The sequence below is a fragment of the Scyliorhinus canicula genome, chromosome 1, assembly GCF_902713615.1.
Source record: "Scyliorhinus canicula chromosome 1, sScyCan1.1, whole genome shotgun sequence".
NCBI classification, from domain to species: domain Eukaryota; kingdom Metazoa; phylum Chordata; class Chondrichthyes; order Carcharhiniformes; family Scyliorhinidae; genus Scyliorhinus; species Scyliorhinus canicula.
In genome coordinates this window covers 240,742,631-240,759,863 of record NC_052146.1, presented here as the reverse complement: position 1 = coordinate 240,759,863, position 17,233 = coordinate 240,742,631, and positions in this window count along the sequence as shown.

Here is a 17,233-nt window from a genome sequence, read left to right as displayed (position 1 = left end):
GTCCTGCCGGGGGGTGGGGTGACAGGGGGAAGGACTGTGGGGCTGGGGTGACTCCCCCATGGAACTGGGGCGGTGTCCAGGCATGGACCACAATTGCCACGGCCTGCAAGGCAGCCATCTTGTTGCACACACCACTGACCACTCACCTTGTCTCCTGATTCAGCAGAGTGCCACCAGCTGTATGGGTGCCCCCACCCCTCCATCCCACCACCCCCGTACCCCAGCCTGCACCCTCCACCCCACCATCCCTGCACCCAACCCCCACCCTCCACCCCCACATTCCTATCCACACTCTCCATCCCACCACCCCGCACCCCAGTCCCCAGTCCGCACCCCACCCTCCCCCCAACATGGCCCGCCCAAGGGCAAAGGCCACAGCAGCCCCTACAGGGGTGTGCCGGATGTGGGCCGTGGAGTGTACCGCTGGCAAAGGAAGTGCCAGCTGACGGTACCCCAGGTCGGGGAGACAGGCACCAGGACCAGAGGGGCCCAGGGGGCAGGCACCACTGGGGCTGGAATGCGGGGATGGTGGGGGGAGGGGGAACATGCGGGGGCAGGGTTCGCAGTGCCAACCGGGGCCACCGAGCCGGCCGCCCAACAGGCCGAGGAGGAGGAGGTGCAAAGGAGATGCCGCCTGAGGACCTGCCATCGAAGACTCCGGATGAGCAGGGGGACAGTGGAACATATGTGTCGGATCATGGTGCACCTGGCACCATGGGGGAATGGGGGAAGGGCACCCACTCCCGGTGGCTGTGAAGGTGATGGTCGCCATGAACCTCTAGGCCACAGGGTCCTTTCAGGCGCCGAGTGGGGAACTGTCCAGGATGCAACAGACTTTGGTGCACAGATGCATCGACGCCGTCACAGAGGCCGGTATGGGACAATTGGGCGCGGCCGTTTTGGCGCGGCCGTTTGGACGCAGCCGTTTGGGCGCCATGGGACAATTGGGCGCAGCCAATTTGGCGCGGCCGTTTGGGCGCAGACGACAGAAATTGTTTTAGTTTTTGTGGCTAGTAAATTGTTGCAAATTGTTGCAAGATTCAGTATCATTCGAAGGAAGGACTTAAAAGCAAGCTTAAAACTGTAAATTAAAAGATGAGCTTTAAAAAGTAAACCTTAAATTAGTTCATTTAGTTAAAAACCTTAAATTAGTTCATTTAGTTTAGTTCATTTGGTAATTATGAGCAAGGCTCCTCAAGTACTCGATAGCATCCATGTTTTCAAATTTAAGAACAGTTTCATGTATTCTTTTATCTGCATCTCTATACTTTTTTAGTTTTTGTGGCGGTTCATGGCCGGCTAGTAACCTTTCGTAATATGCATCTCTACCTTTCTGTACTTTACGCAGGCCATCAATTAGTTTCCATATGGTGGGATGATGCATGCCAAGTTCGTATTTCAATTGACGGTGGGCTGCCTCCGCATTATTGTCTTTCATAGCACTGTAGAACGAAACACTTGTGACAGCGCACCCGCACCAGCAGCCAACTCAACTGAGGCTAATTTACAAATAAAGAAATGTTATTTTGGCGCCAAAACAGCCGGCGCCAAAATGGCTGGCGCCAAAACGGACGCACCACAACGGCCACGCCCAAATGGCTGCGCCAAAACGTACCTAACCCCACGGAGGCCCTATATGCCCAGTCGGCATAATCTATACATTTCAATGTGGACCCAGCCCACCAGGATGCCCAGGCAGCAGGATTTGCTGCCATTGCCGAGATGCCCTGTGTCAATGGGGTGATCGACGGGATGCATGTCGCCCCATGGGCACCTGCAGATGTCAGGCCACTCTTCACAAACCGAAAAGGGTTCCGCTCGATAAATGTGCAGCTTGAATGTGACCATCAGCTGCGCATCATGCACGTCTGCACCCGATACGCGGGCAATATGCACAACGCCTTCATCCTGGCACACTTGACGGTCCCTGGCCTTTTCAAACTCCCCCCCCCCCCTCCCCCCCTGATTGGGGGATTGGCTCCTGGACACCAGGGGTTATCCACTGCGGTCGTGGCTGATGACACGTACCCAGAGGCCACAGATTGATGTGGAAACCCACTAAAATGACACCCATGCAGCAACCAGGGGCATGATCGATCGGTGCTTCAGCATCCTGAAGATGCGCTTCAGGTGCCTGGACCGCTCTCGTTGGGCCCCCCAATATAGTGTGATAACCTCCACAACATCACGCAGCAGAGGGACGATGTGCTGGAGGAGAAGGATGAACACCAGCCCTCGTCCGACGAGGATGTTGCAGGGGAGGGTGAGGATGGGCAGGACATGGGGCTCAGGTAAGCAGAGGCCGCACAACATGTGCACCACGGACAACACACACGGGACTCCCTGATTGCCTCCAGGTTCACCAACTGTGAGGGGGCAGGGGGACTAGCCAGGGCAGCCCCTCCTTCACTGCCTCACTACAGGGTTCGAGCCCTGGCAGCAACAGGGGAACGGTCCATGTGTTGGAGGATGATGACACCACGCTCTGGGATGAGCTCTGGTGCTTTGTATCATTTGACTACGCCTGACTCCTGCACAAGGTGGCACTACAAGTTGGCCATTCCATCACACGGTCCCATCGAATTCCTGGGGTGGCGGAGGACGGGACAGCGGGGGTGGGGCGGTGGGCCACTGGAGCGGTGGGCGCTGGCTGAACCATGGTTCCTCGGCCAAACCCACCCCCACCGTCTGCCCATTTCCCCCACCCCACCCACTCTCATCCCCTCTGCGGCTAGCCCAGACCAGCCCATCCCTCACCCATAGTGTACATGATGTGGAGATGCCGTCATTGGACTGGGGTGAGCACAGTAAGAAGTCTTACAACAGCAGGTTAAAGTCCAACAGGTTTGTTTCGAATCACTAGCTTTCGGAGCACAGCTCTTTCCTCCATTCACCTGAGGAAGGAGCTGTGCACCGAAAGCTAGTGATTTGAAACAAACCTGTTGGACTTTAACCTGCTGTTGTAAGACACAGTGTACAGTTATTTAATGTGAAAACATAGATGCAGATTGGTGCTCCAGAACCTATCTGTAAACTGTGCCCTGTACCCATGCCAACTTAACTGGTGTCTAGTTTTCTTGCCTTATGAGTGCTAATGCTACGCCAAGGAATATCCCCAGATGATACATCAGGAGCGGCCTGCCGGGATACCTGCCTGAGACCTGTGTTCTCTGTGGCGGCAGTCTTCTGGGGCGACCAGGCATGGATGAGCCCGGCTTCTGCTCGAGTGTCCCAGGTGGAGTGGTGATGTGATGCGCCAGGGACACGGGAGTGTGGAAGAGGCCTGAGGTGCTCTGTTGCCCGGCACCTCCACTGCAAGAGTCATCGACACGGACCCCATCACCTCCTCCTCTCTCAGGGTGCCCAATGGCCCCCGGGCTACTCCATGGGATGGGGATGCAAACTGAGCTAACCTCTGAGGCTCCCTGCCACGTGCCTCCAAGTCTTGGAGGCCCACTGTCTTGATCAGGGTCCGCATGCCCATGGCAATGGGGCACAGGGAGTGGACCACCGCCGTCTGGGACTGCGCCACATCACGCTGCGACTGTGTCACTATCCTCTGGGTCTGTGCCAACTACCCCTCATGTAATCCCTGGCTCTGTGACTGCATCTCCACAATCGAGGGGACTATCCGTTCCAAAAGCCCTAAACCTGTTTGAATGGCAGCTTGTCCCTGGGGTCAGCTCGCGCCCTGGCCATCTGCCCCCTTGGGAGGTCCTACTGTACCAGAGCAAGTGTCTGGTGTGCACCAGATAGTGCTCCAGGGGCCTCTTCACTAACATGCCCAACCATGGTGAGTGTCTCTGGGATGGTGGAGGCTGTTGGAAATAGCTGTGATGGGAAATCTGTGTCATTGAGCTCCGGGGTATCCTAGGATCCGGGTTGATGGCTCCCGTCTGTATCAGTGTCATCCTCATCACTGGTTGGCACCTGGGGGTCGCCTGTGTCTGTGGCTGGGGTCAGGGTTGGGGGACATCAGAAAGGCCCACCCCATCACTGGCAGTTTGTACAAGACACAAGACAAGATGCATGATTGCATCACGGGCCGGTGGGAGTGAGGGTAGTGGTGTGTTTTGGGGCGGGGGGGATGTTGGGGAGGGGGTGCAGGGGTGGTGGTGGGAATGGAGCGAGGGTGGTGAGGGTGTGGGGGTGGTGTAATGGTGAGGGTGGTGTGGGGGTGCTGGCTGGGGATGGGGGGGAAGTGACACACGCGCCATGGGGAACCGCAACTCAGGGAGTCTCACTTCCTCAGCCTCTGTCGACTTCCACCTCGGTGACTGCCCTTTCTTCAGGCCCACATCAAAGGCTCTCTGCTCTGCTGCGGTGAGGGGCTGGAGGTCCGGCGATCCCCCTCCAGTCTTGTCCCATTCCTGGCTGTACTGAGTGGCCTTCTCCGATGGGGGAGAACAGAGAATGCGCAGTGTCAGTCCAAGGTATGCAGCCCCGTGGGTGGGTCGCTGGTGGCTTCAGTGGCCAGGACACTGAACCAGGGCGCCCGGTATGGGTGCCGGCATGTAGTGCAGGGTGGGGGGTTCGCCCGCACTCCAGGTGGAGGGGGGTGTAGGATTATGGGTGCTGCGGAGGGTATTATTGCCAGGGGCACGTATTATCTTCTCACCCTGGCTAACCTGAGGAGGTTGTTTCTTCCTGTCCAGATAGTGTTGCACATGGCGCTGACCACTTCTACCTCCTGCATCCAGGCCCGGCGAACAGCGGTAGCTGGCAGCCTCCTTCCCATCCCGGGTACAGGGTCACCCACCTCTCCTCCACGGCGTGTTCGAGGGTCTCCAGTTCCATGTCGGTGAACCTCGGGGCTGTGCATCTTGCTGCCATCTTGTTGGTTAGGATATTGTGTTTGTGGGGAGTGAGGTGTATATATGTGGCTGCAACTTGTCAGCCTCCTGAGTGCCAATCATTGACCTGGTGAATCCGGCACCATTTCTCATTGGAATCGATTGTGCTCCACGTACTAGCCCCTTAACTGTTGCTGAATCGGTGCACCAGTTTTGCTGTCGTAGAACACGACAAATCCTGCTCCGGCGTTAACACAGTCTCAGAAATGGAGAATCCGGACAAAAGTATTTTCATCTTTATAATTACTATAGACTTCCTTACTCAACTTGAATACAGAAACAACAAAAATACTTTATCAATGGAAGACCTCAGAGAAAACCTATCTACGAAAAAGGGGGATCAAAATTGGGCTCAATTTAAAGTATAAAATTAGGTGTACACTGTCTGCAACCAAAATCTTAGACATCGAGGATGCCTGAAAAGCTTCCAACCCAAAATAGGTGAGCTGCCTGTGATGGTGGGACAAACACCATTAGTTCACATATAAAATGTTATTCAGGTCTAAGGCCAAATTTCAAGTCAGTCTCTCAATTAGAATCCCTGACTGGGCCTGAGGAACAACTCTAAGGAATTTTTATCACATGGTCATGTTAAATGGCTGCCTGCTCCAATACAGGCACTGATTTGTCCTATTGTTGTTGACTTTTGCCTGAGAGGCAAGCTGAGTGAAAACTACCAACAGTAAAAACAGCTGTCAGCTCCTAGTTACAGAGTTGTCCATCACATTGATTACAAAGAAATATGTCTTGTCCCATTCACAATCCTGACTCAAATTTTCTTTGATTTTCAAAATATTTCAAAAGTATTTCCCTCAACAAGTACAATTCCACATACAGCCAGGCTCAGTGATAACTCTCAACCTGTATGGTCTGTCGGTAGCAGGCCGAGTTGTCAAACTGACCATATTGTACTGAAATAAAAGCAGAACGTACTGGAAAGGCTGAGCAGGACTTGCAGCATGTGTGGAGAGAGAAATGGAGTTAATATTTCTAGCCCAATACGACTCTTCTTCGGAACTGAAGGAAGGTATAAATGTGATGGGTTTTATACTCTTGAAACGGGGAGTCAGAATAAAAGGGAAGGACTGGGATAGGTTCGAGAGTGGAAGAGATTGCAGATGTCCTGGAAGAAAATTCAAAGGGAATGGTCATGGTTGTAATAAAGAAATAAAGCATTGGTCCAGTATAAGCATTAAAGGCAGCATTAATGGATGGCACAATAGCACAGTGGTTAGCACTATTGCTTCACAGTGCCAGGGATCCAGGTTCAATTCCCGTCTTAGATCACTATCTGTGTAGAGTCTACATGTTCTCCCAGTGTCTGCGTGGGATTCCTCCAGGTGCTGTGGTTTCCTCCCACAACTCCCGAAATACGTGCTTGTCAGGTGAATTGGACATTCTGAATTCTCCCTCAGTGTACCCGAACAGGTGCCGGAGTGTAGGGACTGGGGATTTTCACAGTAACTTCATTGCAGTGTTAATGTAAGCCTACTTGTGACAATTATAAAGATTATTCGTATTATTATTAAGTTAGATACTGGTGCAAAGGCAAGCCTAATCAGTATAAGTGATATTACACCGAGAATTCAAAGTAAACTGGTCTTACTTAAAGACTCCAATGGTAAAAAGATTGACACTTTGGGTATGTGCGATTAGACATGCAAGTAAAAAACAAAGTGCATAAGCTGAAGTTCTCAATTTTTGCTGAAGGTCGTGGATCATTATTGGATGATGAAGCATGTGAGGCACTGGAATTGGTGCGAAGAGTCTATAGCACTGACTGTGCTCTGAGTACACACAGTGGCTCGGTGGAGTCCATTGTACAGGCCTTTCGGAAATATTCAAGGGGTTTGGTGAACTGCCTTTCATATATAAAATACAATTGAGAGAGGGTGCTGAGCCAGTGATACACGCTCCTCGAAGCGTTCCAGCACCATTCTGTGACCGTCTCAAGGCAGCGATGGACAGGATGACACAACGTGGAGTCATAAAGAAAATAGAAGAGCCTACAGATTGGGTCTGTGTGAAAAAGAAGAATAACAAATTCAGGATTTGTTTGGATCCCAAGGATTTGAACACAAATATTAAAAGGAAGCATTATCAAACTCCAAACAGGAAAGAGATCAGAAACAAGGGGCGGGATTCTCCGACCCCCGCCAGGAATCTCCGGCACTGGAGATTCGGCAGGGGCGGGAATCGCGCCGCACCGGTCGGCGGCTGCTCACGATGGGCTGAAGTCCCGCTGGTTCTTTACCAGTCCCGCGGGCGTAGATTAGATTAGGCCACTTACCGGCGGAACCTGGCGGCGCAGGCAGGCACCAGGGCCCTGGGGGGCGCGGGGCGATCTGGCCCCGGGGGGTGCCCCCACGATGGCCTGGCCCGTGATCTTTAGGATTCCGCACCTTTGGGGCGGGCCAACGCCGGAGTGGTTGACGCCAGTCCGTCCCGCTGGGACCCCCCACCCCACCGGGTATGGGAGACTCCCGCCAAAATGTCTTTTACCAAACTCGATGCATCACAGGCATTCTGGCAGCTCAAGCTCCATGAAGAAAGTACCAAGTTCTGCACATTCAATACTCCTTTTGGCAGATATTGCTTTCTTCGCATGCCCTTTGGCATTATATCTGAGATATTCCACAGAGCTAAGGAACATATCGATGAGGGCATTGAGGGAATCTGGGTCTATGTAGGCAACATCATTGTATGAGGTTCCACCTTAGAGGAACACAATGACATACTGATAAGGTCTTACAAAGCATCAGGCGGAATGGGCTGATGCTCAGTAAGGCCAAATGCCAGTTTGGAGTACAGGAGATTACATTCCTGGGCGACAAGCTTTCTCTTCACGGAATAGAGCCAGATGAAATGAAGATTAATGCCATACTAAATATGGCCCGACCCACGGATAAAAAAAGAAGTACTACTAATAATGGGCATGATCAACTTCATAGAACACTTTATTCCCAATCTCTCTGCCAAAACAGCATGTCTCAGAGACATCCTATGGAAAGTCAATGATTTCACTTGGGCAGAGCAGCATGAGCAGGAGTGTCTCCAGCTAAAGAAAGCTCGGACAACCACACACGTGCTGATGTTTCTTGACCCAATAAGGAACACCAAACTGTCTGCTGATGCATCAAAAGATGGTATCGGTGCAGTATTGCTGCAACAAGAAGATGGAAACAACTGGAAACCTGTGGCATATGCTTCACGGTCAATGATGGAGTCTGAGTGCAAATATGCACAGATTGAAAAAGAATGTCTAGGATTGGTAGTTGGCTTGGAAAAAATCCATATATATATATGTATGGCCTACCCATATTTACCATTGAGAAGGATCATAGATGACTCGTTGCAATCATTTAAAAAGAATCTCAACAAAATGTCTCCACGAATACAACGTCTCAGGATGAAGCTTCAATGATACGACTTTGAGTTGATATACACACCTCACAAACTTATAGTCGTAGCAGATGCGTTATCCAGAGCTCCAACAGCACATGCTGTCAGCTCTACTGGAGAAGATGTACAGGCTCACATAGACATGATCACTGATACACAGCCATTATCAGACACAAAGTCGAAGAAAATTGTCAAAAAGACAAAGATGAGGTGGTGCAGATGGTAATACAAAACCTTAACAATGGTTGACCTAAAGGTTTATGCACAAAATATCATAAAATCAGATCTGAGCTAAGTATAGCAAATGGGCTACTATTGAAGCAACAAGGAATTGCAATTCTGTAGTCTCTACGCAGTGATATGCTAAAATTAATTAATGAGGTTCACCCTGGCATTGAGAAGTGTAAGCAGAGAGCCAGGTATATTGTGTATTGGCCTGGTATAAACAAGGATATACAAGACATGATAGAGAAATGTGAAACGTGTCGAAAGTATCAGCACCGGCAAGTGAAAGAACCAATGAACATAGCTGAAATGCCATCAGCTCCATGGAAAAAAGTTAGAAACAATTTATTCAACCTTAATGGCAAGGAATATCGGATAGTTATGGACTATTCTTCGGATTTTCCAGAAATAGTCCTCTGTCAAGCTCCTCGGCAAGTTGTGTGATAATGCATATGAAATCGATGTTTGCAAGACATGGCACACCTAAAACTGTGGTAAGTGATAATGATCCATGGTTTAATTGCAAAGAATGGCAAGAGTTTGCGATGCGGTATGATTTTCAACACATCACTTTGAGTCCATTGTACCCACAATCAAATGGTAAAGCAGAGAAGGGAGTTCAAATAATAACGCAGCTATTAAAAAGGCTATGGACAGCAAAACTGATCCGTATCTAGCTCTACTGAGTTCACAGAACTTCACCTTCAAGTTGTGGTTTGTCACCTGCAGAGCAACTGATGAATCGCAAGCTACACACCACATTGCCATTCCACACAGACAAGACAAAACAAAATGTTAAGATGTAAGCTGGAATCTCAGAAGCAAAAACAAAAGGCATACTATGGTAGAACAACCAAGATCCTTAAACCTTTGTCACCAAGCGAAGTTGTAAGGATTGAGGACCCTGATGGATAGTCAAGAAAAGCTACTGCCCTGCAAGAGGCAGATCCATGATTATACACGGTAATGACAGAACAAGGACAGATTTTGAGAAGAAATCGTCAGGCACCATTGAAAACAAAAGAATCTGCTCAAGAACTGCAAGATGATGTTGTTAGTGAAGACTTCTATCAACTTGCAGCAATGCAAACATTGGAAGAGTCAGACTTGAATAGACAGAACCATGTTCAAAACAGTGACACAACCTTATCAGATACACCGACAGATGTTTGAAGTAGTAATACCGGTTCATCAAGCATACCAAGGTTGAGATAATCAACAAGGAAGATAAAGAAACCAGAGTGGCTGAATCTGAGATTGCACAATAACATTTGTGAATTGCGTAAAGTACATTGTTACTCATATCATGTGTATTGTTTACATAAATTGTGTAATATGTTTTTAAAATCTCAAGGTAAGGGGATGTAATGATATGCAGTAACAGTGTAAGAACAATGTATATAACAAATGTATATAGCCTCCGACCACGGGGTGTCTTACAAGAGGAACAGAACACTGGAACCGGACAGACGCAGTCTTGGTCAGAATTACAGTAGCTGTTAGTAGCATGGTTAAAAGATTCACAAGTTGGTTAGCAATAGTTTAGTTTACCCACAGTTTATTCAACATGAAATAACTAGTCTTGAACTAGATGTTCTGTCGTACACTAATTCATTTATTATCATTGTACATAAACATAACAAGCAAGTGGGCAGAAGGCAAATCGGTCTGCATATTGTCAGTGCCTGATTTTCTTTCACATTGATTCCCACCATCTCTAAATTTAATTATTACTCCACTACTGGTTTTGGTTCTTATTATGTCATCCTGAAGCAGTACATCAGTGTCAATCAGTCTCTCTACTTTCCTGTTCGCCTTTGGGCAAACAGAAATATGAATTCCCAACATTCAGCTATTGAAACTTTAAATCAATTTGGCACATTATATATTAAGTGCAGCTCCATGTTGAGGACAATAATTTCTCACTTAACGTTGCATGTGCATTTCTGAAAAGTGCAACTTTATGCGAAACAACTTTAAGTGAATCCAATTTTCCCTTGCAACTCATGCAAAACTGAGGTTAGGTTCTGAAGGAACTTTCATGGTAGAAAAAAAGCATGAAAACATTACAAGTTGATATGCTAAGTGTTTCTAAATTCCTATATTAAGAAATTAATTGATTTCTTAAATAAAATAAAATATATCAAATAAATATGTTGACTTATCTCCCGCTTACCACTCCCACCCCACTCGTTGACTCTCTCCCATTCACTAACTCTGTACTTCTCCCTAATTCTTTACCACTCCCTAGCACTTTTACTCCAACCCTCGCTGTGAACAAGAGCTTAGAAAAGGAGTGGCAAGAGGGAGGAATTGAGAATACAAGAGGAATGACAAGACGGAGGGTTGTGGAGGAAAGAGGCGAGCAGTAGGCTCAGGGAAGGAAGCACTGAGTGAGAGATATGGCAAGATGGAAGGACCATAGAGGTAATCATTTACAGTGCAGAAAGAAGCCATTCAGCCAATCGAGTCTGCACCGACCCTTGGAAAGAGCACCCTACTTAAGCCCACGCCTCCAACCTATCCCGGTAATCCAGTAACCCGTCCTAACCTTTTAGACATTAAGGGGCAATTTAGCATGGCCAATCCACCTAACCTGCACATCTTTGGACTGTGGAAGGCAGCAGTGCTGACCACTGTGCCACCGTGCCACCCCATGGTGGCACCATCCATGGTGGACAGCCAGAAACCAGGAAACATTACTCGAAGTGACACTGATTAGGACATGCAATGCTACACTTGCCCGAGTATGAAAATACACCAAAGTGGAACTCCTGATGCTAATTATGCATACCAGCCCCATTATATATGTGAAACTAAAGCAGAACTACATTAAACGAGATAAACGTAAAAGGGGGACTTACTGCATAGATTTGCAAAACAAAAACATTAAGCCATTCTCTTTCACTATTAACTTTGATGGGGTAATTCCACACTTCCACAATTTAAAAGAAGCTGGTCTCATGTGGAGGTACAGGTAGGAAATTAAAGCAGAAATACTATAGGCCTGACGATCGGTCTATCATTCCCTCTGAGGGTGACTCCCGTTGATAATGTGAGACGATGGACTTACCACGGTGAAACGGTCACCTTGTTGTGCTGCTTGACCTTTGACTTGCATGCAAATACCATCGCTAAGCTGCCAGGGACAGACGCATCTGAATTTAAACTCACCCAATTTTAAAGAATTAGAAATAATTCTGCAATGCTTCAATTTGTTTCACTTTGGGTTCTCAATTCTGTTCTGTGTTCGTCTTGAGTGGATATTTTGCCATAGCAACCACCTTTTCGACCTCATCATTCTGCTGAACCAGTACTGATTGAGTTTTGTGACAGGATACCAGTTCAATAGACATCGGCTGATGGAAGACATTAATCTGACTCTCAGGCAAATTTTTCCCGCACAATAAATAATATCACCATGCTATAAAAGTAGTTATCTTAAATTATAATATTCTTATAATTCAATTGTTCAAATTGAATTTTGTGGGTTAAATAAGACCTGTAACTTAGTTCAGGCAATATTATATCCAATGCCTGAGGCTGTATACACACTCCAGAGCTAGGATTTTGGCCCTTTGCTTTTTGTGATCATTGCTAATGACTTACCATCTGTGTTGAGCTGAGTAGAAGTTCACATCAAGGGAAATCTTTCCATTAAGTATGAGCAGTTTATCCTTACAGTTTGGCATATTTTCCAACTGGCTAAGAAATACAATTTATCCTGAAACATTAAGAAACCTAATTCATATCTTCTTATATATGCCCATAAAATGTAATGACCCTGAATTTTGTATTAGCTGTAATAGTATCTCATTTAGTGAAGTAAAAAGTATTGAATATTGAGGGAAATACTTAAAATGCAGACAGAGAATTCAACAATATGACTGCAAAACCTCAAACAGGTCCCCTCTCTTCAGACATTAGTTTTTCTTTCATAACTGCAATCATCCCTCCAAAAACGCAGCCAAACCTCCATTATTCATCCTCCCTAAACTTCCAAATCTTTGCTGCCCAGATCGTGTCTGGCATTCAACACCTTCTGCAGTAAATTATACTGGCTCCAATTCCCCCAGTGGTTCAAATCTGTTCAGGGTATTATCCTTCCGCCTCATACGAAAATACAAACAAGGAGCAGGCAATTCAGCTCCTTAAGCCTGCTTCGCCATTTAATAAGAGAACATCTGATAGTAGCCTCAAATCAGCAGCCCATCTACCCCTATAACCTATCACCCGCCTTGCTTACAAGAATCTATCCACTTCTGCCTGAAAAATATTCAAAGGTTCTGCTCCCACAACCTTTTCAGGAAGAGAGTTCCAAAGACTCACGGCTGTATGAGTGAAAATATGTCATCTCTTAAATGGGCAACCCCTTATTTTTAATTGTGATCCGCTAGTTCTAGAATCTGAAAGAAAAACATTGTCTCCATGTCCATCCTGTCAAGTCACCTCAGGATCTTAAATGTTTCAATCAAGTTGCTTCTTATCTCTTGTAAACTGCAGTGGATGCAAGACTAGCTTGCCTTACCTTTCCTCATAAGACAACCCACCCGTTCCAGGTATTAGTCGGGTAAACCTTCTCCAAGCTGCTTCCAACGTATTTACATCTTTCCGTAAATAAGGTGACGAATACGGTACACAGTACTCAAATGTGGCCTCTGGACAACTGACGCATAACCTGTACAACTGAAGGATAACCTCCCTACTTTTGTATTCAATTCCCCTCATGATAATTGATACAATCTATTAGCTTTCCTAATGACCTGTTGTATCAGTGTACTAGCTTTTTGTGATTCATGCACTAGGTCACCCAGATTCCTTTGCACCTCAGAGCTCTGCAATCTCTCACCGTGTAGATAACAAGCTTCTTTTGTATTCTTCCTGCCAAAATAGACAGTTCCACATTTTCCCACATTATACTCCATTTGCCAGATCTTTGCCCACTCACTTAACCTATCTATGTCTGAAGCCAGAATTCATGAAGGCTCTGCATTCTCAGCCTTGCCCTTCACTCTGAGGTGTGGTGACCTCCAGGTTAATTCACCACCAGTCAGCTCTCCCCCTCCAAGGGGTAAGCATCCTATAGTCATCTGGGACTATGGCAACTTTACCTTTTACCTTACCTATATCTTCTTGTGGCCTCCTTGTGTTCTCTTCATAACTTTTCTGGATATCTCTATGTCAACAACAAATTTGGCAACCATCCATTCAATCCCTTCATTTAAGTCACTTCCTGTCCCCATCCCTTTTTGAACAATGGAGCGACATTTGCTAATTTTCAATCTAATGGGACCTTCCAGGAATCTAGAGAGTTTTGGACAATTAAAATCAATGCATCAACTATCTCACTAGGCACTTCTTTCAAGACCCTGGGATGAAGGGCATCAGGACTGGGGCTCTTACCAGCCCACAGCTCCAATTGTTTACTCAGTACCACTTCTCCGATGACTATAATTTTCCTGAGTTCCTACCACCTTTCCATTTCCTGGTTTGAAATGAAAATGAAATGAAAATTGCTTACTGTCACAAGTAGGCTTCAAACGAAGTTACTGTGAAAAGCCCCGGGTCGCCACATTCCGGCGTCTGTTTGGGGAGGCTGGTACGGGAATTGAACCGTGCTGTTGGCCTGCCTTCAAAGCCAGCGATTTAGCCCTGTGCTAAAAGCCGCTTCTGTGATGTTACTTGTGTCCTCTGTTGTGCAGACTGATGCAAAATATCTGTTCAGTTCATCTCAAATCTCCTTGTTCTCACTCCATCCAGTTGATAAAAACCAAAGTACTTGCACTGATTTCAATTTTTGTGTACTGCATTCACTGCTCATGATGTTGTCACCTCTACATTGGGAAAACCAGATGCAGACTAAAAGGCCACTCTGCAGAGTACTTCCATTTTGTCTGCTAGCGTGCCTCTAAGCTTCCATTGCCCTGTCATTTTAATTCACCACCTTGCTCCCACTCTGGTCTTTCTATCCTTGGCTTCCGCAGTGTTCCAAAGAAGCTCACTGCAAACTGAAAGAACAGCATCTCATCTTTTGATTGGGTACTTGACAGCTTTCTCGGGCTCAACACCGAGTTCAACAATTTTACATCATGTATGCCTGCCCCATTTTGCTTCTTGTTTCTTTGCTGGATGGGTTGCTCTCTTTCACTTTCCCTGCTCCCTTCACTTTTCATTTGCACGGAATCTGCCATTCACATCTTTTTTGTTTCTTTACTTGCCCCATTGCCACTCTCCTTGGCCGTGCAACATGAAGCTTTTCACCATGCAATCTCTCTTGCCCTCCACCCCATCACAGACCTTCCCTTCCTTCTTCTTCCCAACCACCCCATTTCGTTTATCCAAATCCATTGCATTTCTAACTCCTCCCAGTTCTGATGAAAGGTCACAGACCTGAAACATGAGCTCCTGTCTCTTCCTGCCGTGCCTGCTGAGTATGTGCAGAATTTCCTGTTTTTATTTCAGATTTCCAGCATCAGCCGTATTTTGCTTCTGTGACCCACTGTCTTCACCTGGCTTCAGATAGATATGTCTCCAGTTCTGCAGTAATGTGGTTGATACTTAAGTTTGCCCCAAAGGAAAAGAGCAGATATGTATTCATATTTGTCTCTGTCATCGTATTTTATTGCATATTACAGCATGTTTATAAATCTTCCATTTTTTTCTATGATTTAATTCTGAGGCTCTACTATAAAATAGCCCCCAGCTAAACTCAGATTTCTCCTCTGCAACCTTGTGAAAATGCTTTGAGTTTTCTCAGGTAAATATATATCTTCCACAATATAATTAAATGCATTATCATAAAACCTAGATGGAAGATTTGCCAAAATAGATGAAAAGATTCCAATAGGAAAAATATAAAGAGCTTTTTCAGATCAGAGGCTCGTTCAATTGAAAGAGGAAACTGGCAGGGGATTTGGATGACTTGCCCTACTGAGCACGACAGCTTGCTCGCAAGAACAAGACTGCTTGGTGCAATTTCAAGCTGGAAATTCAAAGACGTTTAGAGACCAAAGTCTGACATCTCTGAAAACATTAATGATCTAACTTCAGGTTCGTCATTGTGACACTTCAACTTGAGTTACTTTCCATTTTTCAATTTTCTCCTCCCTCTCCTGACAGAGTAAATGACTTGATTGAGGCCAGATGCTCTCCAGTACCTGAACAAGTGGATGACATTCAAATGGAAACATTGAAATGGCTTTTGGTAGCATTTGTAATTATGTGGGGTGGTGGGGAGTTGGCGGGGCGGCGGGGGGGGGGGGGGGGGGGGGGGGGGGGGGGTGGGGGGGGGGGGGGGAGGGCGGCAACAGAGGTCAGCAAGAATAATGGAGCCCAGGAAGAAGATTTAGGAAAAGGGACCAAGTCGTTGGTTTAAAACATGGATGTTGAGAAGGTTTCTAGGGGGAAGAGAGTTTAAGAATGGAGGTTCCAGCTATCAATGTCAGGCTGGAGGGATGGATGTCAAGCAGCCCAGAATGGCAGTGGGGATTGCTTATCAGTGGGTCAAGAGGGGTTGCAAATTGTAGAGGCGAAGATTTGCAATTCAATGTGATACTACAGATAGCCAATGTCAGCCAGGTAGCCTTGAGATGTGAAAATGTGAAGTTTGTACCACTTCAGGAACAGGAGAGGTTGATGGGTTAGCAAAAGGGTATGTTGAAGGAATCATGTGGTTGCAGCACCAGTGGGGATGTGGTAGAAATAAAAGCAGGCAATATTGTGGAGGTGAACATACCCACTATGGAGTTTGAAGCCCAGATTTTGCATGGCGTAGTTCAATCCAGGAAGGAGCCAACCAAATAAGGAAGCCCCCCCCCCCCAACCCCCAGAAGAGATACTCCTGTTCGGAAGCAAAAGAGCAGTCCAGACAGAGGCGGTGAGAAAAAACACCACTTTAACACTCAGCTGAGCGATACACCTGCTGTCTCAGACACAGGAAGCAGCATCTGTCAATTCCTGGAAAGGGAATATCAGTCATCTGTGTTTAAACTCCTTAGATCTTTGATCTGCACTTCTTTCATTCAGTTTTCTTTGATATTGATTTTACGAGGCTGTGATTGACAGCTTCCACACAACACAGCTGTCAGCAGTATTCCATTCATCTCCCTTCATGGTTGAGTAACTCTGAAGTGCTCTAACCGCAATGTTTGTAAAAAAAAAATCAAGCTTTGATTACTGCTCTTGGACCACTTCAAACAGAATTAAGTGCTGTCAATTTCAAGCGAACCAGTTCAAAATCACTCAACCGTGCAGAAGTGAAAGCAAGGGTAGTTAAGAAAAAGTAGAAGACCAACTGTGCGTGGCTGAGTGGAAAGTAAACAGAGTCCCGTGTCGGTGCGTTTAACTGGGTGTTTCCCGGCGCTGGTAGCACTGAGAATGATCCTGCTATTAAACGGGACTCTGCTTTATTTCTGGGCCTTGGCGAGGAAGGGCGCTTAGTCCCATTTTCTGCACGAAAGAGGTCTGCTTACCAGTGCAGGAAGAGATCGAGGTGCCATTTAAAAATGGTGCTCTGAACTTTAGACCCTCCCCCACTGTGGTCTCCGGATCCTCTCCAAACCCCAACTTACCGATTAGGGGTCCTCAAGCCGTCTGGACACCCTGACTTGGCAGTGCTACATGCCAAGGTTCCCAGATGGCACTGCTATCTGACAGGGGCACTACCAGGGTGCCAGACTGTCATGGAAAGGTGCCAAGCTGGTATTTTTTATCCACTGGCGATCGGGCCCAGGGTGCCCTACGTGAGGGGGTGT